This window comes from Aquarana catesbeiana, linkage group LG02 (genome assembly GCF_042186555.1).
Source record: "Aquarana catesbeiana isolate 2022-GZ linkage group LG02, ASM4218655v1, whole genome shotgun sequence".
In the NCBI taxonomy this organism is placed as follows: domain Eukaryota; kingdom Metazoa; phylum Chordata; class Amphibia; order Anura; family Ranidae; genus Aquarana; species Aquarana catesbeiana.
In genome coordinates this window covers 644,044,577-644,066,694 of record NC_133325.1, presented here as the reverse complement: position 1 = coordinate 644,066,694, position 22,118 = coordinate 644,044,577, and the positions used below count along the sequence as shown (strand labels likewise).

At 42.7% G+C, this 22,118-nt stretch overlaps 1 protein-coding gene and 1 long non-coding RNA gene across 2 annotated transcripts in view; one reads left to right on the top strand and one right to left on the bottom strand.

Moving 5' to 3' along the window:
* LOC141128872 (uncharacterized) overlaps positions 1-22,118 on the bottom strand; it is a 51,953-nt gene that overhangs the window by 6,122 nt on the left and 23,713 nt on the right. The gene's annotated exons all lie outside the window — the stretch shown is intronic.
* Positions 12,622-22,118, top strand: part of BCLAF3 (BCLAF1 and THRAP3 family member 3) — a 134,058-nt gene continuing 124,561 nt past the window's right edge. Inside the window, exon 1 of the mRNA XM_073616474.1 lies at positions 12,622-12,778. The gene's annotated coding sequence lies outside the window, so the exon portion shown is untranslated. The remainder of the gene's footprint in view (positions 12,779-22,118) is intronic.

Sequence of the window (22,118 nt, the reverse complement as noted above, 5' to 3'; positions counted from 1 at the left end):
AGCACCTGCGTTTTGCCCCTCCGCCCGGCCCAGCCCAGCCCAGCCCACCCAAGTGCAGTATCGATCGATCACTGTCACTTACAAAACACTAAATGCATAACTGCAGCGTTCACAGAGTCAAGCCTGATAACTGCGATCGCTAACAGTTTTTTTGGTAGCGTTTTGGTGAACTGGCAAGCACCAGCGGCCTAGTCGGTCGGACTCGTAGTCAAACCAGCACTGCAGTAACACTTGGTGACGTGGCGAGTCCCATAAGTGCAGTTCAAGCTGGTGAGGTGGCAAGCACAAGTAGTGTCCCGCTGCCACCAAGAAGAAGACAAACACAGGCCCGTCGTGCCCATAATGCCCTTCCTGCTGCATTCGCCAATCCTAATTAGGAACCCACCACTTCTGCAGCACCCGTACTTCCCCCATTCACATCCCCAACCAAATGCAGTCAGCTGCATGAGAGACATTTTCTTTATGTCCTCTCAAGTACCCCTACCCAATGAACCCCCCCAAAAAAGATGTTGTGTCTGCAGCAAGCGCGGATATAGGCGTGACACCCGCTATTATTGTCCCTCCTGTCCTGACAATCCTGGTCTTTGCATTGGTGAATGTTTTGAATGCTACCATACACTAGTTGAGTATTAGCGTAGGGTACAGCATTGCACAAACTAGGCACACTTTCACAGGGTCTCCCAAGATGCCATCGCATTTTGAGAGACCCTAACCTGGAACTGGTTACAGTTATAAAAGTTAGTTACAAAAAAAAGTGTGAAAAAAAAAAAAAAAACCCACAAAAAAAATATATAAAAAAAAAAAAAATAGTTGTTGTTTTATTGTTCTCTCTCTCTCTCTCTCTATTCTCTCTCTATTGTTCTGCTCTTTTTTACTGTATTCTATTCTGCAATGTTTTATTGTTATTATGTTTTATCATGTTTGCTTTTCAGGTATGCAATTTTTTATACTTTACCGTTTACTGTGTTTTATTGTTAACCATTTTTTGTCTTCAGGTACGCCATTCACAACTTTGAGTGATTATACCAGAATGATGCCTGCAGGTTTAGGTATCATCTTGGTATCATTCTTTTCAGCCAGCGGTCAGCTTTCATGTAAAAGCAATCCTAGTGGCTAATTAGCCTCTAGATTGCTTTTACAAGCAGTGGGAGGGAATGCCCCGCCACCATCTGCCGTGTTTTTCTCTGGCTCTCCTGTCTCAACAGGGAACCTGAGAATGCAGCCCGGTGATTCAGCCAGCTGACCATAGAGCTGATCAGAGACCTGAGTGGCTCGAAACATCTCTATGGCCTAAGAAACCGGAAGCTACGAGCATTTCATGACTTAGATTTCGCCGGATGTAAACAGTGCCATTGGGAAATTGGGAAAGCATTTTATCACACCGATCTTGGTGTGGTCAGATGCTTTGAGGGCAGAGGAGAGATCTAGGGTCTAATAGACCCCAATTTTTTCAAAAAAGAGTACCTGTCACTACCTATTGCTATCATAGGGGATATTTACATTCCCTGAGATAACAATAAAAATGATTAAAAAAAAATGAAAGGAACAGTTTAAAAATAAGATAAAAAAGCAAAAAAAAAAAAGAAAAAAAAAAACACCCCTGTCCCCCCCTGCTCTCGCGCTAAGGCGAACGCAAGCGTCGGTCTGGCGTCACATGTAAACAGCAATTGCACCATGCATGTGAGGTATCACTGCGAAGGTCAGATCGAGGGCAGTAATTTTTGCAGTAGACCTCCTCTGTAAATCTAAAGTGGTAACCTGTAAAGATTTTTAAAGGCTTTTAAAAATGTATTTATTTTGTTGCCACTACACGTTTGTGCGCAATTTTAAAGCATGTCATGTTTGGTATCCATGTACTCAGCCTAAGATCATCTTTTTTATTTCATCAAACATTTGGGCAATATAGTGTGTTTTAGTGCATTAAAATTTAAAAAAGTGTGTTTTTCCCAAAAAAATGCGTTTGAAAAATCGCTGCACAAATACTGTGTGAAAAAAAAAATGAAACACCCACCATTTTAATCTGTAGGGCATTTGCTTTAAAAACATATATAATGTTTGGGGGTTCAAAGTAATTTTCTTGCAAAAAAAAAATAATTTTTTCATGTAAACAAAAAGTTTCAGAAAGGGCTTTGTCTTCAAGTGGTTAGAAGAGTGGGTGATGTGTGACATAAGGTTCTAAATGTTGTGCATAAAATGCCAGGACAGTTCAAAACCCCCCAAATGACCCCATTTTGGAAAGTAGACACCCCAAGCTATTTGCTGAGAGGCATGTTGAGTCTATGGAATATTTTATATTGTGACACAAGTTGCAGGAAAAAGGGAAAAAGACAATTTTTTTTTTTTTTTTTGCAGAAAGTTGTCACTAAATGATATATTGCTCAAACATGCCATGGGAATATGTGAAATTACACCCCAAAATACATTCTGTTGCTTCTCCTGAGTACGGGGATACCACATGTGTGAGACTTTTGGGAGCCTAGCCGCATACGGGACCCTGAAAACCAAGCACCGCCTTCAGGCTTTCTAAGGGCGTACATTTTTGATTTCACTCTTCACTGTCTATCACAGTTTCGGAGGCCATAGAATGCCCAGGTGGCACAAAACCCCCCAAATGACCCTATTTTGGAAAGTGGACACCCCAAGCTATTTGCTGAGAGGTATAGTGAGTATTTTGCAGACCTCACTTTTTGTCACAAAGTTTTAAAAATTGAAAAAAGAAAAAAAAACTTTTTTTCTTGTCTTTCTTCATTTTCAAAAACAAATGAGAGCTGCAAAATACTCACCATGCCTTTCGTCAAATAGCTTGGGGTGTCTACTTTCCAAAATGGGGTCATTTGGGGGGGGGTTGTGCCACCTGGGCATTCCATGGCCTCCGAAACTGTGATAGGCAGTGAAGAGTTAAATCAAAAATTTACACCCTTAGAAATCCATTTATTTATTATATCATTTTATTATTTATTTTCTTTTTTTACTAGTAATGGCGGCGATCTGCGATTTTTAGCAGGACTGCGAAATTGCAGCGGACAGATCGGACACTTTTTGGGACCAGTGACATTTTTACAGTGATCAGAGCTAAAACTAGCCACTGATTTACTGTATAGATGTCACTGGCAGGGAAGGGGTTAACACTAGGGGGCAATCAAAGGGTTAAGTGTTCCCTAGGGAATTGTTTCTAACTGTGGGGGGAGTGTACTGACTGGGGGTACAGAGAGATCGCTGTTCCTGATCACTAGGAACAGCAGATCTCTCTCTACTTCCCTGTCAGAATGGGGATCTGTCTGTTTACATTGACAGATCCCCGTTCTGACTCTCTGAGGAGTGATCGCGGATGGCCAGTGGACATCGCATCGGCTCCGGCATCGCGCCACGGGCGCGCACCCCCTTATAGCTTCTTAAAGCGACCGACGTACAATGACAGCGATTCGCGCAGCCGTGCCAACCTGCTGCATTACAACTGCGGCGGCTGGTCGGTAAGTAGTTAATTTAGTTGCAGGTAGGCTTGTTAACTTGCTGGACAAAAGTGTTTGCATTTTCTTTGGTAGGTAGTTACATTTTCATGCCTTACATTATTCACATTGCCCATTAGAGTTATTGCAGCTTTTTTAACTATTCACAAGGCTTCTCCTTCTTTTTCTTTCACATCTTGATGACTCTCCTTTATCAGAATAATAAATTCCGTCCTTAAGACCCCTTTCACACTGGAGCGTTTTGCAGGCAATATAGCGTTAAAAATAGTGCCTGCAGAACGCTCTAAAACAGCTGCTCCATTCACTCTAGTGTGAAAGCCCGAGGGCTTTCACACTGGAGCGGCGCGCTGGCAGGGCGTCAGAAAAAGTCCTGCCAACAGCTTCTTTGGAGCCGGGAACTCATCGCTCCTCCACCGCTGCTCCCCATTGAAATTAATCGGGCAGCGCTGTGATACCGCCGGCAAAACGCTGCTCTGGCGCATTTTTCGGGTGGATTTAACCCCTTTTCGGTTAAACCCGGCCCCGCTAGCGGCCAAACAGCACAGTTAAACGACGGTAAAGCGGCGCTAAAAATAGCGCCGCTTTACTGCTGACGCCGGTGGCGGCGTAGTGTGAAAGGGGTCTTAAAGATGCTAATGGTGCAGGATATGCAGCTGCTACATTGGGAACGCATCATGCTTGCATCCAGTGTTTGGGTAGATAGATGTCTTCTAGATTTAGGCTGGCTTCACACTATTGCGCATTGGATGTGAGTTTCCCCGCATCCAATTTGCATGTCAGGAGACTGTGACCAGCTCTCTATGGAGCCGGTTTACACATCTCCGGAGAGGCTCCGGTGCAAATTGCTCAGGAGCCCTGTGCATCTTTTGGTCTGTTTCAGATCGAAATTTTGCCAAAAATTCGGTATGACATCAGACCTGAACCAGTGACTGGAGACGTACTGAACCCCCTTCTGTGAGCCGCTCCGTGCTCTAATGTGAATCCAGCCTCAAACTTTATATCCATCCCGGCTTTTTACGCATGTCCCGCCTTTTATAAAGACTAAAAAAAATAACATGCATAGTTGGGCATTCATATGTTTTCTAGGTGTGTAAGATTTTATTTTTCAATTTTTTAATTAAATTTTTATTTTTTTTTGTTCTTCAGCCTAGGTTCACACATATGCGGTGCTGGAAACACTGCGATCCCTGCGTGTTTCCCGCACCGCATTGCAATCGCACAGTGTTTGTGATCTGCTGTGGGTATCAATACAAAGTTAACGACACCCCAAAAGGATCACAGAGTGCGGTTCGCCCACACCAGATTGCATAGTATAAAATGACCATGCGATGCGGCTCCAAAAAAAGGTGCCTGTGTTTTTTTTTTTATGTGATATGGTACAATTTGAGCCCCTTCAAAATGAACGGCTCAAATCGCACAGCACTGAATCACATGTGAATTGCACAGGAATGCGGTGCGGTTTCCTCAAGTCTGTCATCTGAACTCCTCTCTGGGTTATCTTCACCCTTCCTTTTGGATCCTTTGACCTGCAAAACCTCTCAAACTCCCCTTGGATTGATTTTTTTCCCTTGTGTTGACTCTTTATGGGTTAACGTCACCCATTTTGTGGGCAGACAGTGGTTGGTAAACTGTGGTTGGTGTAAGATATTGGGGTCTTTGTGACTAAACATATTAATGCTTATGTTTGGTAATACAGGTTAACCACTTAAGGACCACCCAACGTACATTTACGATGGCCCTTGAGGGCAAAATCACGTACCTGTACATGATTCCTTCTTCCAGGTCTGGGGCGCGTGCCGCTGGAGACATGGTCCCGCTGTGAGTGGACACAGTGGAAGCTAATCAGCGGATCCGGCGCACGCAATGTCCACCAGGAACCTGCCGATCATTCGTAGAAAGGCAGGTCTGCCTATGTAAACCAGGCAGATCGCCGTTCTGCTAGTAAGAAAGACAGAGATCTTGTGTTTCTGCTAAGCAGGAGCACTGATCTCGGTCTTTCTTCAGTTAAGCCATCACCCACACAGTAAGAAAGCACTCCCACTCCCATTTAACCCTTTGATCGCCCCTGATGTTAACCACTTCCCTGCTAGTGTCATTTATGCAGTGGCAGTGCATTTTTTTTTAGCACTGATCACTGTTTTGGTGTCACTGGTCCCCAAAAAGTGTCACTTAGTGTCAGATTTGTCCACCGCAATGTCGCAGTCAGGCTAAAAATCGCTGATTGCCGCAGAAAGTAAAAAATATTAACTTTTTTGTTTATAGCGCAAAAACTAAAAACCGCAGGGGTGACCAAGTATCCCCAAAAGAAAGCTCTATTTGTGGGAAAAAGGGATATAAATTTTATTTGGGTACAGCGTCGCACGACAATTGTCAGTTAAAGCAACGCAGTACAGTATCGCAAAAAATGGTCTGGTCAGGAAGGGGGTAAATCTGGAGCTGAAGTGGTTAAAGAGGAAATCCAGCTTATACCCCCTGCTTTCATTTTTTTTTTTTCTATACCCCTGCTTACCTGGTGGTGTTGTAGGCACAGTATGGATACTCACCCAGCCACCAGATCCAGCATTGTCCCGCAGGTAACCTTCTGTGACCAGAGACAGCTCAGTCGCCATCTTGCATATGAACCCATCTAAACCTGGAAGAGCCGACGGGCCTCTGACGCGCTGCCCGCCCCCCTCCTACTAGCTGAATGAAAGATTTAAGGCTATGCGCTTCATTCGTCTAGGCGCTTTTATGAAGGAAAGAAAAGGTAACAAAAACATATTGGTGTGGAGTTGGGGAGAATGGGGTTGAGAGGTGGAGGAACTTCACGAGAAGGGTGAAGGTCCACTTCAAAGCGGTAGTAAATCAACGTTTTTTTTTTTTAAACCTGCAAGGCAAAGGTATAATGTGGTAGTATGCATCGCATACTAGCACATATGTGAAACGTACGATAAAACGAAGCCCTGCAGTGGCGCGCTGTCACCGCGGACAGGGCTTCCATCTTCACCTGGTCTTTCTTCAAGGTTGGCGGGCTCCAGTCCTTTGATTGGAGGAGCCACACATGTGCACGGGAGCTGCTGTTAACGGCACAGGGCTCTGAAGCAATGGCACGGTATACGGTTCCTTCATAGCGTATGCGCCAATGACATCACTGGTGGCTTCACAAGTAAATATCTCCTAAACAGTGCACATTTAGGAAATATTTACTGTACCTATAGGTAAGCCTTACTATAGGTAGAAATCCTTCAGTGGGAGTTTACTCCCACTTTAAAGTGTATTTCATAATTATAAGTAGGCTAGGTTCACATCTTTGTACTGCGCAGGCCATTCCCAGCAGTCCCTGAACCTTTTCCCAAAAACACCCGCAGGGCAGCTGCACAGAACGGCGGCACCATGTGGTTTTGCACCCCTAAAAACATGCTGCGATTTTTGTTGCATGGAGGTGCCATTAACCACTTCAATACCAGGCACTTTCGCCCCTTCCTGCCCAGGCCAATTTTCAGCTTTCAGCGCTGTCGCAATTTGAATGATAATTGCCGGTCATACAGCACTGTACCCAAACAAATTTTTTCTCATTTTGTTCCCACAAATAGAGCTTTCTTTTGGTGGTATTTGATCACTGCTGGGGTTTTTATTTTTTGCGCAACAAATAAAAAAAGACCACATTTTTTGAAAAAAAAAAAAATGTTTTTCTTTGTTTCTTTTATAAAATGTTGTCAATAAGTACGTTTTCTCCTTCACTGGCGGGCACTGATGGGGCTGCACTGACTGGCACTTTACCAAGATCGGTGTAGCGGTGTGACAGACTGACACACCATACCACCGATCGCCGCGCTGCGTGCCCCCACGGGCTCACGCCGGCACTTATCCTGCTGGACTTAATATGATGCCCGGTCAGGATAACTGAACCACCGCCCGGCCCTCATTTTGCTGTAGGCCGGGCGGGAAGTGGTTAAAGTAGAACTATAGTCAAAACGTTTTATTTTGGATAGAGCAAGGAAGGGTTATAACCCCTGTGGAATTTTTTTCCACCATCTGTGTCCCATTGCGCAGATTTCCCTTCACTCCCTGCAAATTTAAGTGGAACTTTAGTCAGAAAATAAAGTCCTGCTAGATCACTTCAGGCTGACCCCTTTTGCAGGTACAGCAATGTAAAACACTTAAAAATAAGTGCTTATACTGTTTCAAGGAGAAGTCCAGCCAAAGCTGGGGGACATACTGTTGCTAGGGGTGGGTCTTATATTACTGAGGGGGTCGGTTGTTGATGGAGGGGTCTATTGTTGCCGGCTGTGGGGGATCTGTTGCTGCCGGGGGGGGGGTGGCATATTGTTACTGGCTGCAGGGATCTATTTAACTGCTTTTCTTGTTTTTATTACCAAATTCCATACAAATGACACCACAAAATGATACCTGGTTCTGTATTCTCTGAAGGGGTGGTACTGGGAGGTGGGTAGTGGGTGGAACCAAGGGACAGTGCTCAGAGGTGGGTAGGAGTGGAAGCAAGGGACAGTGCTCAGAGGTGGGTAGGGGTGGAACCAAGGAATGGTACTCAGAGGTGGGTAGGAGAAAAGGTGTGACTTGGAAAGGGGGAGTTCCTGCACCCATTATCTGAGAAAAAAAGCCCTGGGCATAACCCACCTGGGGGGGCCTTAAAAATGTTTTTAAAAATTGTAGCGGACTTTTCTTCTACTTTAACCACTTAAGCCCCAGAAGAATTTACCCCTTTCCTGACCAGGTCATTTTTTGCAATACGGTACTGCGTTGCTTTAACCACTTCAGCCCCGGAAGGATTTACCCCCTTCCTGACCAGAGTGTTTTTTGCGATTTGGCACTGCGTTGACAATTGCGCGGTCGTGCGACGTGGCTCCGAAACAAAATTGACGTCCTTTTTTTCCCACAAATAGAGCTTTCTTTTGGTGGTATTTGATCATCTCTGCGATTTTTATTTTTTGCACCATAAACAAAATAAGAGCGACAATTTTGAAAAAAACGCATTATTTTTTACATTTTGCTATAATAATTATCCCCAAAAAATATATAAAATTTTTTTTTTCCTCAGTTTAGGCTGATACATATTCTTCTACATATTTTTGGTAAAAAAAAATCGCAATAAGCGTTTATTGATTTGTTTGCGCAAAAGTTATAGCGTTTACAAAATAGGGGATAGTTTTATGGCATTTTTATTAGTATTTTTTTTTTTTACTAGTAATGGCGGCGATCAGCGATTTTTATTGTGACTGCAACGTTATGGCGGACATGTCGGACATTTTTTAAACATTTTTGGGACCGTTGTCATTTATACAGCAATCGGTGCTATAAAAATGCATTGATTCCTGTATAAATGACACTGGCAGTGAAAGGGTTAACCACTAGGGGGCGGGGAGGGGTTAAGTGTGTCCTAGGGGAGTGATTACTAACTGTCAGGGGGTTGGGCTGGTGTGTGACGTCACTGATCTCTGCTCCGATGACAGGGAGCAGAGATTGAGTGATACTTGTCACTAGGCAGAACGGGGAGATGCTGTTTACAATGACATCTCCCCATTCATCCTCTCCGTGAGGCGATCGCGGGTATGCCTGCGGCGATCGAGTCAGGCGGGACCCGCGACCCGACTCACGGAGATTGCGGCAGGCGCGCGCGCGCACACGGCAGCTATTTCAAAGTAACGTACAGGTATACGTTACTTTGCGCAGCCGTGCCATTCTGCTGACGTAAAAGTACAGGAGCCGGTCGGGAACCGGTTAACTGACAATTGAGCGGTCGTGCAACGTTGTACCCAAACAAAATTTACGTCCTTTTTTCCCACAAATAGAGCTTTCTTTTGTTGGTATTTGATCACCTCTGTGGTTTTTATTTTTTGCGCTATAAACAAAAGAAGAGCGACAATTTTGAAAAAAACACATTTTTTACTTTTTGCTATAATAAATATCCAAAATTCTTAAAAAAAAACCAAAACAAATGTCTTCATCGGTTTAGGCCAATATGTATTCTTCTACATATTTTTGGTAAAAAAAAAATGCAATAAGCGTATATTGAGTCCTTTGCGCAAAAGTTATAGCGTCTACAAAATAGGGGATAGATTTATGGCATTTTTATTGTTTTTTTTTTTTTACTCGTAATGGCGGCGATCTGCGATTTTTATCGGGACTTCAACATTGCGGCAGAGAGATCGGACACTTTTTTTGGGACCATTGACATTTATAAAGCGATCAGAGCTAAAAATAGCCACTGATTACTGTATAACTGTCACTGGCAGGGAAGGGGTTAACACTATGGGGTGATCAAGGGGTTAAATGTGTATTTCTAACTGTGAGGGGAGTGGACTGACTGGGGGAGGAGCCATATCATTGTTCCTACTTAGTAGGAACACACAATCTGTTTCTCCTCCCCTGACAGGACAGGGATTTGTGTGTTTACACACACAAATCCCTGTTCCTGCTCTCGTGCCTGCAATCGCTTGTGGCTGGCAGGGATCGCGCCCGCCGGCCTCGTGCATCAGGTCCCACGTCATGCAGCGGGTGCGCCTGCTATGGCTCTTAAAGGAGCCGCAGTGTATATATACGGTGATTCGTATATATACAGGAGCAGGTCAGGAAGCGGTTAAAGCAGAATAAAACCTTCTTATCCTTTGCAGCCAAGGAAGCTGCTTATGTTTGAACTGCAACTGCCATGGTGCCTCACATGTGATCAGTTATGACACCAGCCATTTGATGGTTTGAAAGTTTGGTTGAAGACACAATCAAATGTGACCATTTCCAACATTCTAGGAACGTAAATGTTTTAAACCGATAAATCTATGGGTTTAATTCCACTCTATGATTTACTGCTGGGGCTTTGGCATACCTCACATACCTTTGATATGGGAATGAGGGACACCTATCAGCAAAAGTATGCAGGCATAGGACACACCCCTTGCCACGCCCCCTTAAAGTAGAATTGTACAAAAAAAACAAGATTGGTTAAACCCATAGGTGCTTTATTTGCCACTACTATTCCTTTATATTGGCTTTTGGAATTTACATATGCAGCAATTTAGAAATCAGATGAAAGGTTAAGTACTGGCAAACACTTTTTGATAGATAAAAAGTGCATTTTATATACATCTATATAGATCAGACAAAAATGAGGAGGAATAAGGGACAGAGGGACATTGCTCCAAATCAGGGACAGTCCCTCGAAATCAGGGATAGTTAGGAGCTATGGCTTTGGGCTTCAGCAAAATGGCAGCCTCCAGTAAGAAGAAACAGGAGCAATGCTGGAGTCAATTTACAGCCCACATTGATTTTGGTAGTATAATTATTAATGTAGGTTCCTTACTAAAGAACATTATATTTGTATCAAGATGTTATGGATAAAGTTCCACTTTAAGGGAATACCTTGGGAGCCCCCAGGTCACCAGAACTAGTGTCCCCATTGGAAGATTTTCCCTCAATTACTTTTCTGGGGACAACCTAAAATCTGGGATTTTCTTTTACTTTCAATGATAATGGTAAACAGGACAAATAGAGAGGGTGACTCTCCTTAAGGGGGACACAGACAGCAATAAAAACCTGACAGGTGTTCTAATCCCTCTCCTCTCTATTCAAAACAGGAAAAAAGGTTCATTGGAACCTCTGCATGTCTGTAAAGGCCCATGCACTTGATCGGACTTTTTGACAACATGCAAATTAGCTGTTTCAAGGCAACATCCGACCGTGTGTACGCTCCATCGGACAAGCTTTCGGTTTTCATCGGACAAATGTTGGCTGTGCGAACAGACAAACTTGGCAGCAACAAAAGTCCGACGTCGGCAAGTCCGATCGCGTGTACACAAAACCATCGGACTTTAGTACAAAGTACAAACACCCATGCTCAGAACCAATGCAAAAGATCAGACAACAATACAGAAGTTGACCAAAGGGTAGCGTCAGAGAATTGAACGTCCTCTTTTGAAGTGTCGTCAGTACATTGAAACGTCATTACGTTCGTGTTTGTTGCCTAAAAAGTCCTGCCGTGTGTATGCAATACATATTCACAGCCAACGCCCTTTGGACAGAAATCCACTGAAAAGTTTGTTTAACTCTAATTGTGTACAAGGCTTTAAAGAGAAGCTATTTTTGGCTGCGGGTGCCTGATCATGTGCCACCAATGCAATACTCCCAACAGACACGTTCCTGCACAAACGGCTGTATCTTAGATTGGGTGCTGAAATGACCGACGGCTGGAACCGACTGCAATCATGAGAAGAAAGTGTCACCAGCACACCAGGCTCTCCAAAACTGCGTCCAAAACTTTAATAACATAGTATCAAAAAAAAAAAAAGAAGAAGCATGCGCCATTCACATGCCTTCACGCTACCGCATATATGTGACCCTACAGGATTAAGGCCTGCTTCACACCTATGCAGGTTGCAGGTGAATTTTGCATTTTTCAATACACACCTTTAATCCATTAAAGTCTATGGAACCAAAAACCAGAAAAAAAAACCCTGGCCCTTTCCATAAAATGCACAGATGTGAAATACATCCATAGGAAAAAATGTTATATGGACTGTAGTGTGTTTCTGAAAACGCACTAAAAAATGCACAGGTGTGAACCAAGCCTTATATAGTGCCAACAGTATATGCGGTGCTTTACAAAATGAATAAAGGGGGAGCGGACTAAACTTTTGCACAATCCGTGTGATGTATTTTGTTTATTTGAGTGAAGGAATGTCACCAGCACACCAAGGATTCCTCAAACCAGGTCCAAAGCTATATTGTTGTGGTGACATGGTAAACACGAGGCCACGTTTCCTCACATGACGAAGGGGCCCTGCCTTGTGTTTACCATGTAAATAAAGCTTTGGACCCATTTGGAGGAATCCTTGGTGTGTTGGTGACATTTCTTCACTTGGATTGTCTGCGGTTCTCAGCCTGTGGTCATTACAGCACCCAGGAATAACAAATAGGCATTTCCAGGAACGTGGGGAATATTGTGTTTGTACTTTATTATTTGGGTACATTGTTATAGGATGAATGGTGTTCTGGGGTGGACAGTCCCTTTAAGCAGTCCTTGGGGCTGCAGAGGTTTCCCCTTATACTGAACACAGCCATTGCACATGGAAAGTGACAGGACACCGGGGAAATGACCGCAGTGTCCATCACACCGTAGAGTGCAGCCCGCAGTGTACTCGGTGTGTCTCTGCAGTGTGTAGTGCGGGGCTGAGCTCAGCTTTCACTTCCGGGGGAGGACACACACACTCACACACACTCTCTCGCACACACAAGGCTGTAGTACAGTTGTGATCACATCGGATCATTGGACTCCCCACACTGGATCACAGTCCACGGATCGCATTGGTCCCCCAGCACAGGTAAGTGTTCTCCTGTAGTGGGGTGTTTCCCTGTACTTTGTCTTCGGATCACCCCGGTGATGTGCTCTATACGGGGCATTGACAGGCTGATCCCTGCTGCAGCACATAGTCCGGTGCTCGCTGATCTCCCATGAGGACTGGGGTGGGAAGATCACCTTGTAGCCGGTGCGGGCCCCCTCCTCCTCTAATCCCATTAGTGTTGGTATGTCGGATCGCCCCGTGTTATCTCCTCCTCCACTCTGCAAGCTTTCTCTCCTTTCATTTTTCTAGTTTCCTTTTGTTCCCCTTCCCCCTGACCTCTCTACCATATGTAGCAGCGGCATGCACATTCCAGCACAGTGACTGCAAACTTTTATCTATCTTCTGATCAGTGGTGTCATGTAGAGGGACATCTATCATCCTCACCATATATCAGATCATCATCATCCTCACCATATATCAGATCATCATCATCCTCACCATATATCAGATCATCATCATCCTCACCATATATCAGATCATCATCATCCTCACCATATATCAGATCATCATCATCCTCCCCATATATCAGATCATCATCATTCTCACCATACTGTATATCAGATCATCATCATTTTTACCATATATCAGATCATCATAATCCTCACCATATCATCATCATCATCCTCACCATATCATCATCCTCACCATTAGGGATGAGCTCCGGCGTGTTCGCACGCCCCACATGCAGAGACCGCCAGGAAGTCGGCACTGCTCTGCGCTAATCACAGGCAGTGAGACATTTTCCCGATGTGCGGCTTGCAGAGATCAGGAAATGTCTCACTGCCTGTGATTAGCGCAATGCCGACTTCCTGTGAGGCTCTGCATGTGGGGTGTGCGAACACGCCGGAGCGCATCCTCACTATATCATATTATCATCCTCACCATATCATATAATTGACATACCTGATCATATCCTCATCCGATCAGATCCTCATATCAGATCATCATGATCATCATCCTCACCATATCAGATCATCATCCTCACCATATCATATATCATCATCCTCACCATATCAGATCCTCATATCAGATCATCAAGATCATCATCCTCACCATGTCATATATCAGATCATCATCCTCACCATGTCATATGTCAGATCATCATCCTCACCATGTCATATGTCAGATCATCATCCTCACCATGTCATATGTCAGATCATCATCCTCACCATGTCATATGTCAGATCATCATCCTCACCATGTCATATGTCAGATCATCATCCTCACCATGTCATATGTCAGATCATCATCCTCACCATGTCATATGTCAGATCATCATCCTCACCATATCATATATCAGATCATCATATCAGATCATCATCCTCCTATCATATCAGATCATCCTACTCATATCATATCAGATCATCATCCTCACCATATCATATCAGAATCCTCATCCTCATGTCAGATCATCATCCTCATATCAGATCAGATCATCCTCCTCATATCATATCAGATCATCATCTTCACCATAGCAGATCAGATAATTATCCTCATATCATATCAGTTCATCATCCTCACCATATCATATCAGTTCATCATCCTCACCATATCATATCAGTTCATCATCCTCACCATATCATATCAGATCATCGTCCTCATATCATATCAGATCATCGTCCTCATATCATATCAGTTCATCATCCTCACCATATTATATCAGTTCATCATCCTCACCATATCATATCAGATCATCGTCCTCATATCATATCAGATCATCGTCCTCATATCATATCAGATCAGATCATCATCTTCACCATATCCTATCAGATCATCATTCTCACCCCTGCACTCTGCCCATTGTCTGCATGGCGTTTCTGGGGAGAAGAACTTTTATGATTTTTCCCGGATCTCATTCTACAGTCAGAATTCTGTCTCCCTCGTATGATCCTAATAACTTTGGTGGTGGCCATGCACAGGACGATTTTATATACAACTGTATTCTATTTATATTTAGGCCTCTTTCACATGAGCGGTAATAATAGTTGAGCTGTGGTTTTAAACCCCCCCCCCCCCCCCCCAACCAACCACAATACAGTCATGCTTTATGCCACAGCAAATTTAATTTGACATGTTGAGTTGATGGGCTCCATTGCCTGTCAAACTGGGCCATTAAAAGTGTTACTAAACCCACGACAGTAAAATCAGTCTGTATGTGCAGTAAGATCTGATTCACACCTTTGTGTTTTTAGGGCTTTTTGCATTTTGCAGATTTGCACTACAGAACGTGTTCCTTGGGAAACCATGTAAAATGGACTGTAGTGCAAATCTGCAAAAAGCGCTAAAAATGCATAAGTGTGAATCGGGCCTAAAGCATGCTTGCTCACTGCGGAATGCATTGTCTAAAAAGGCTATTTGATCCTGTCTTCTCTGATCCTCCCTTTCTTGCATTGCCCCTAAAACATGTCTGCATAAAACACAGTAAATGGAGTCAAGCTGCGCATGCTCAGTTTGTTGTGTATTGCTAGAGAGTTTTTTTGTTTTTTTCTTGGGAGAGTGCATGTGATTAGCACAGGGCCAATCGGCACTGTCCAGACAGAGGGTCAGGGGTCCTGCATCCTGATAGGACAACCAGTGCAGTATGAAAACTCTTACAAGCTTTAACCAGACACTGATATAAGTCACACAACTGCTATATACTGCTGATGAGAAAAGGTATTTAGCAGTTTATATTTACTAAAACAATTGCATTTCCATGTACTGTGGGAGATCAGATATAGTGAAGGCAGGGTCCTGGGTTTTAGTAACAATTTAAGTCAACAGGGCAGCACAGCAACCACAAGCTAAATGCTTGGCTTGTGGCTGCAATGCCTTAGTCCTATTGTAAAACAATAAATATGAAGGCAGCGGGATCACCTCTTGAACACCAGAGCAACTGAAAAATGATCAACCACAAATCCCTTTTCTGAGCTAGGCAGGGTGGGCAGTGCCTCATGGGACATGTAGTTCTTCAGCAGCTGGAGGGGCTGCAGTTGCCCACCCCTGTGAACCTAGACTTATGGTAGCCACACACATAACAATCTTATCTTTTCAGAATCAGATAATATGATTGGGATTTATGATTCATTGGAAAGACACATACTGTAAGCATCTACTTCAAGCAGAACCAATCTATTTATTCCAAATTGTTCTGATTGGCCTGAATAGAAATTTTAAACGTGGAAAGTAGATAATTTGATGTGATCATTAAGTATATGAGGCACTCAGTTATCTCTTTTGATCTTCTAATTGTATTTCAAATCAGGCAGTAAATGTACCAGGATTAAAATTGTTCCATGTATGGCCACCATTACTGTCTGATCAGAAATACACCTTGAAAATCGAAAAAATTGTTCAATGCGCCAAACTCTCAAAAATCATATTCGGTCAACTATTTTCCTACAATCAGATTTTCTGTCGAGAATAATTTGGATAAAATCATGCAGTTTTGCTCAGAATTGATTGATGACACACTGTGGAGTTGATTTACTAAAACCGGAGAGTGCAAAATTTGGTGCAGCTGTACATGGTAGTCAATCAGCTTCTTAAGCTGGGTATACATTATACAATTTCCTTATTCAATTTCCTTTAGATTTACCTTCAACTATGTAGTGCAAGGGCCTGCCTGATTGCATACAATTGAATGTTTTTAGGTTTGACCTCCTATTATATGGTAAATGTAAAAGAAAATTTGTATGGCCAGCCTAACATCAGCTTGTTCAGTTAACCGCTTCAGCCCGGAAGATTTTACCCCCTTCCTGACCAGAGCGTTTTTTGCGATTCACCACTGCGTCGCTTTAACTGACAATTGTGCGGTCATGCGACGTCTCTCCCAAACAAAATTGACGTCCTTTTTTCCCCACAAATAGAGCTTTCTTTTGGTGGTGTTTGATCGCCTCTGCAATTTTTATTTTTTGCGCTATAAACAAAATAAGAGCGACAATTTTGAAAAAAACGCATTATTTTTTACATTTTGCTATAATAAATATCCCCAAAAATATATAAAAAAACATTTTTTTTCGTCAGTTTAGGCCGATCGTATTCTTCTACATAATTTTGGATAAAAAAATCGCAATAAGCGTTTATTGATTGGTTTGCGCAAAAGTTATAGCGTTAACAAAATAGGGGATAGTTTTATGGCATTTTTATTAATAATTTTTTTTTTTACTAGTAATGGCGGCAATCAGCGATTTTTATTGTGACTGTGACGTTATGTCGGACATTTTTGACACATTTTTGGGACCATTGTCATTTATACAGCGATCAGTGCGATTAAAAATGCACTGATTACTGTGTAAATGACACTGGCTTAACTGGGTTAACTACTAGGGGGCGGGGAGGGGTTAAGTGTATCCTAGGGGAGTGATTACTAACTGTAGGGGGATGGGCTGGTGTGTGACGTCACTGATCTCTGCTCCCAATGACAGGGAGCAGAGATCGAGTGATACTTGTCACTAGGCAGAATGGGGAGATGCTGTTTACATCAGCATCTCCCCGTTCGTCCTCTCCGTGAGGCGATCGCGGGTATCCCCGTGGCGATCGAGTCCGCGGGACCTGCGACCCAACTCACAGAGCTCCCGGCCGGCGCGCACGCAATGGCACGGCGGGGAATTCAAATGGACGTACCTGTAAGTCCATTTGCCCAGCCGTGCCATTCTGCCGACGTACATCGGCGTACACTGAGTCTGACTGCAACCATTTTAACTGTGGGCAGCTGAAGCTGCTGCCTGTTCTCTTCCTGGATTTACACAGACACACACCTCAAGCTCTGCAGCTCTCATTGGCCCTCTTATGACTCACCCCCCACTCCCTTCGTGGCAAACTCTCAGAAGAGTGAGAGAGAGCTGTGCATGATGTCATAAGCCTAGGCTAATGACCAGACAAGAAGGAGGAAGTGGGCTGTATAAGGTATTTACTGGCAGAAAAAAATGTTTTACTATTCAAAATTAAAACAACAAGGGCAGAAGATTTAATAGATGGAAAGATGAAAAAAATGACTGAAGGTCCACTTTAAGCTTTGACAAAAAACCTGGAAGCTGATTGGTTTCTATGTAGAGTTGCACCAGATTTTGCACTCTCCAGTTTTAGTGAATCAACACTGTGTCTGTTTGACAACTCTAAGATCTGATTTTTAATTTTTTTTCCAATTGTGTGAAAAATCCTCAGATCAGATCCTTGGATTAGATCAGATCATTATGTGTATGGCCTCCTTGATTAGGGGTATTCTTTCCTGATTTGCCTTTTTTCTCTATTCTTTTCTTGCGGTTAGTGGTTTTTGTTCCTTTAGTTGTTATTAATGTGATGGTTTTCTTTGTATGGTTGTCATCGTTCTCATCTCCTTTTGTTTTGCAGTTTATATATATCTCCTCATATTGTATAAACTAGGCTTTATGGAAGGTTCTTCATGCATGACGGACTTGTGTCACATCCAGCAGTCATGCGGTGTTTAGAGCCCAGGGAGCTGCAGATAGATCTATAGGAATCCAAAGAAGGGGTTTCTAGGTAGAACGAATCACATTGGAGATTTTGTCCCCTAGAACTGCAATGATGCACATATAATTTTATTAGTATTAACATTATACTGGCTTTATATTGCGCTAACAGTTTTGCAGCACTTTACATATAAGGGGACAGTACAGTTACATTACAATTCAAGACAAGAGGGTTTGGAGGGGCCAGGCTGACAAGAGCTTACAATAATTGTTTGGCAGTGTATACTGGCCATTGTTGGGGTGTTTTTAAAATGTTTACTTTTGACTAGATTATTTAAAGAGACCTGTGCTGATCTCTTTCTGAAAATGCCAGAAGCCGGGCTGTCTTTGGTTTCTTTTTCTTCTTTATAAATATATATATATATATATATATATATATATATATATATTTTTTTAAGATTCTTCACAATCATTTTTAAGAAGAAAAAGAAACCAAAGACAGCCCGGCTCCTGGCATTTTCAGAAAGAGATATAATATATATATATATATATATATATATATATATATATATATATATATATTATAGTCACTGAGCAGCTTCAAACCCCCTTTTCTTGGTTCCCCCGCCGGTGCTCCTACTCTTCTCAGTGTGCTGCCATAAGAAACAGCGGACACCTGCAGCCTCGATCCTGAGCTGCGTTGCCTGCGGCCATAGACACAGACAGCTCAGTCCTGCTCCCTAGTCACATGATTTGACCGACAGTGGTTCTCGCTGCCTCAGAAAAGCCAGAGCCGCTGCAGACAGACACAGCACTGGATCGAGTGAGGATTTAGGTAGGTAAAAAAGGGGGGGGTGCTATACTGATACCTAAACATTTCTTTTCTAATGCTTAAAGTGAAACAATAAAAATGAAATATTCCTTTAAATATCGTGCCTAGGGGGTGTCTATAGTATGCCTGTAAAGTGGCGCATTTTTCCCGTGTTTAGAACAGTACCGCAGCAAAATGTCCTTTAAAACTGATCGTGGCTGTAATGAATTGTCGGGTCTCGGCAATATAGATAAACAACCCCCCCCCAGTCCATTACCAGGCCATTTGGGTCTGGTATGAATAGTAAGGGGAACCCCAAACCAAAAAAAAAAAAAAATTCCGTGGGGTCCCCCCAAAATCCATACCAGGCCCTTCAGGTCTGGTATGGATTTTAAGGGGAACCCTGTGCCAAAATTAGGGCTGAAACAACTAATCGATTAATCGGCAACTAATCGATTATGAAAATAATCGATTACTATTTTCATAATTGATTAATCGGCCAATAACATAATGGAGTTAAAAAAGCCTAAAATGGGCCCTTTATATTACAAAAAGAGCAAATTGCTACTGTAAATATTACTTTCACAGTTCTACAGTAAAAAAGTTAACCTCTTACAGTAGTGATTATCTGTTTTTTTTTTTTTTTTTGTACTATAAAGGGCTAATTTTTTTTTTTTTTTAACCCCATTATTTTACTAAACTTCCTGGTTCACATCTATGTGTGTTTTTTGGTGTTTTCTGCAGAAATGCACTACAGTTCATTTACATGGTTTCCTATGGGACACGTTCACATCTATGCTTTTTTCAGCCACTGCGTGTTTGGAAAGGGTTAGGGACTTTTTTTTTTTAACGGTGCTTTTTTGGTTCAATATACTTCAATGGAGAAGCTGCAGAAAAGCATGTAATGCGTTTTTGCAGCAATTTGTGTTTTTTAATCTGCCCAACAACAAATTGGCCAGCAAAATGCAAAAATGCAAATTGCAGCAAAATCACGTGCGCAAAAATCAAAAAGCACAGCAGAAACAGATCACAAGCAAACTGCATAGGTGTGTACCGAGCCTTATGCTGGCCACACCAATCAGTTTTCAGACGAGAATATTCATACGAAAAATCTTTATACATTCGCTGAATGAAAGAATGTTGTTTGAAATTTTCACTTGCTTTTAACATTTCTGTTTAAAATGAATGTAATTTCTGAACGAAAACCACATACACTGTCTGAAAATTCCTTTGACCAAGAAGTTTTCTATTATTTCCAAATTTTCCCGTCACTGTGGTTGAAAATGAACGTCAATTTGACCCCACTAACAATTAGAAAATCGAAAACGAAGTTCTTAAAATTACATTTATTTTTGAAGGAACATTGTTTTTTTTAATACAAAAATTTGATCTCCGAGTCTGATATTTACCAGATTTACTCTTTAATAGTATATACAGTATATCTTCTGTCTGTTATTCTCAGAGTGGATTAGATATTTTGCTCCCTAACCTTATAGTTGGTTATTTATATTTACCACTGCATAGAGATATTTAAATATAAATTGCCTTTTTAAAAAAAAAACTTTACATATTAACTAAATTAAGTTATGTTATTAACCGATTAATCGAAACAATAATCGGCCAACTAATCGATTATGAAAATAATCGTTAGTTGCAGCCCTAGCCAAAATAAAAAAAAAATGGCGTAGTGGTCCCCCCAAAATCCATACCAGACCCTTATCTGAGCATGCAACCCAGCAAGCCACAGGAAAAGAGGTCGGGGGTCGAGAGAGCGCCCCCCCTCCTGAACCGTACCAGGCCACATGCCCTCAACATGGGGAGGGTGCATTGGAGTAGCCCCCCAAAGCATCTTGTCCCATGTTGATGGGGGACAAGGGCCTCATCCCCACAACCCTTGCCCGGTGGTTGTGGGGGTCTGCAGGCAGGGGCTTATCGGAATCTGAAAGCCCCCTTTAACAAGGAGACCCCCAGATCCCAGCCTTCCCCCCCTATGTGAATTGGTAACGGGTACATTGTACCCCTACCATTTCACAAAAAACAAAGTGTCAAAAACAGTAAAAAAAGACAGGAGGCACTTTGGGACAAGTTCTTTATTAAAAAATAAAAATGTCCCGCGATATAGATCCATCGCCCGATGGACCGAAAAAAGAAAAAAAAAGCCGCAACATCTCAGCCTCCATGGGAGGCTCCCGCCGAGTGATGCATCTTCTCGGTGACAGCTGTTATATAGCTGAGGGCGAGGCCACTCGGTGACGTAAACAGGTGACCCGGCCCCTCCTCTGACACCATGTGACATCAGAAGAAGATGAGGTCACCCGTTTACAGGGTTCCGCGGCTTTGGAATTTGCCGCGAACACTGCATAATGTTCGCCGAACGTCCCAACAACCAAAGTTCGGCCCGAACTCATGCTTGGGCCGAACCGTTCGCCCATTTCTTGTAATTATACTTCAGTATACCATATTAACATCTGACAAATAGATCTAAAAAGACTGAAGCAGCAGACTTTGTGAAAATGTAATGTTTGTGTCATTCTCAAAACTTTTGGCCATGGCTGAAGATGCATTCCTTACAAGGACCATCTCTGTAATATGCTTTTATAACATCTGTGTGCATGTAAGCTAAGGTTCTGTGTCAGTGACTACAGAGATATAGCAGAGTAATAGTACCCAGGTGTATCCTTAGGGGCTGTGTTGAGGTTGTATTGCTCTTTGGAATTTACCCCATGCTGCTTCCCTAGGAGGAATTCCACCTCCTGTTAGTATTCAGAGTTGCTGACTTCAAATTCTGAGTAGGAAATAATGGCAGCAGACATCACTTTTCAGCTGCTGTTATATAAGGGCATCTTTTTCAAATGGGCGGCTGACAGTGGTGCCAGTGTCATCATAGAAGAACAGGCATCGGACATGTTTTTTCAACTTGCTGGATTTGGGAACTTGTCTCTATTACTTTTGAAGCGTGGCAATCTTTAGGGTTTACGCCAATTGGAATTGTTTTTCGTTGTCAGAAATTCTACCAACGGAACAGTACACATGACCGTTTACAGACTGCGTTTAACCTGCTTTGCATTGCGCTTTATGAATTTGGACACAGCATGTC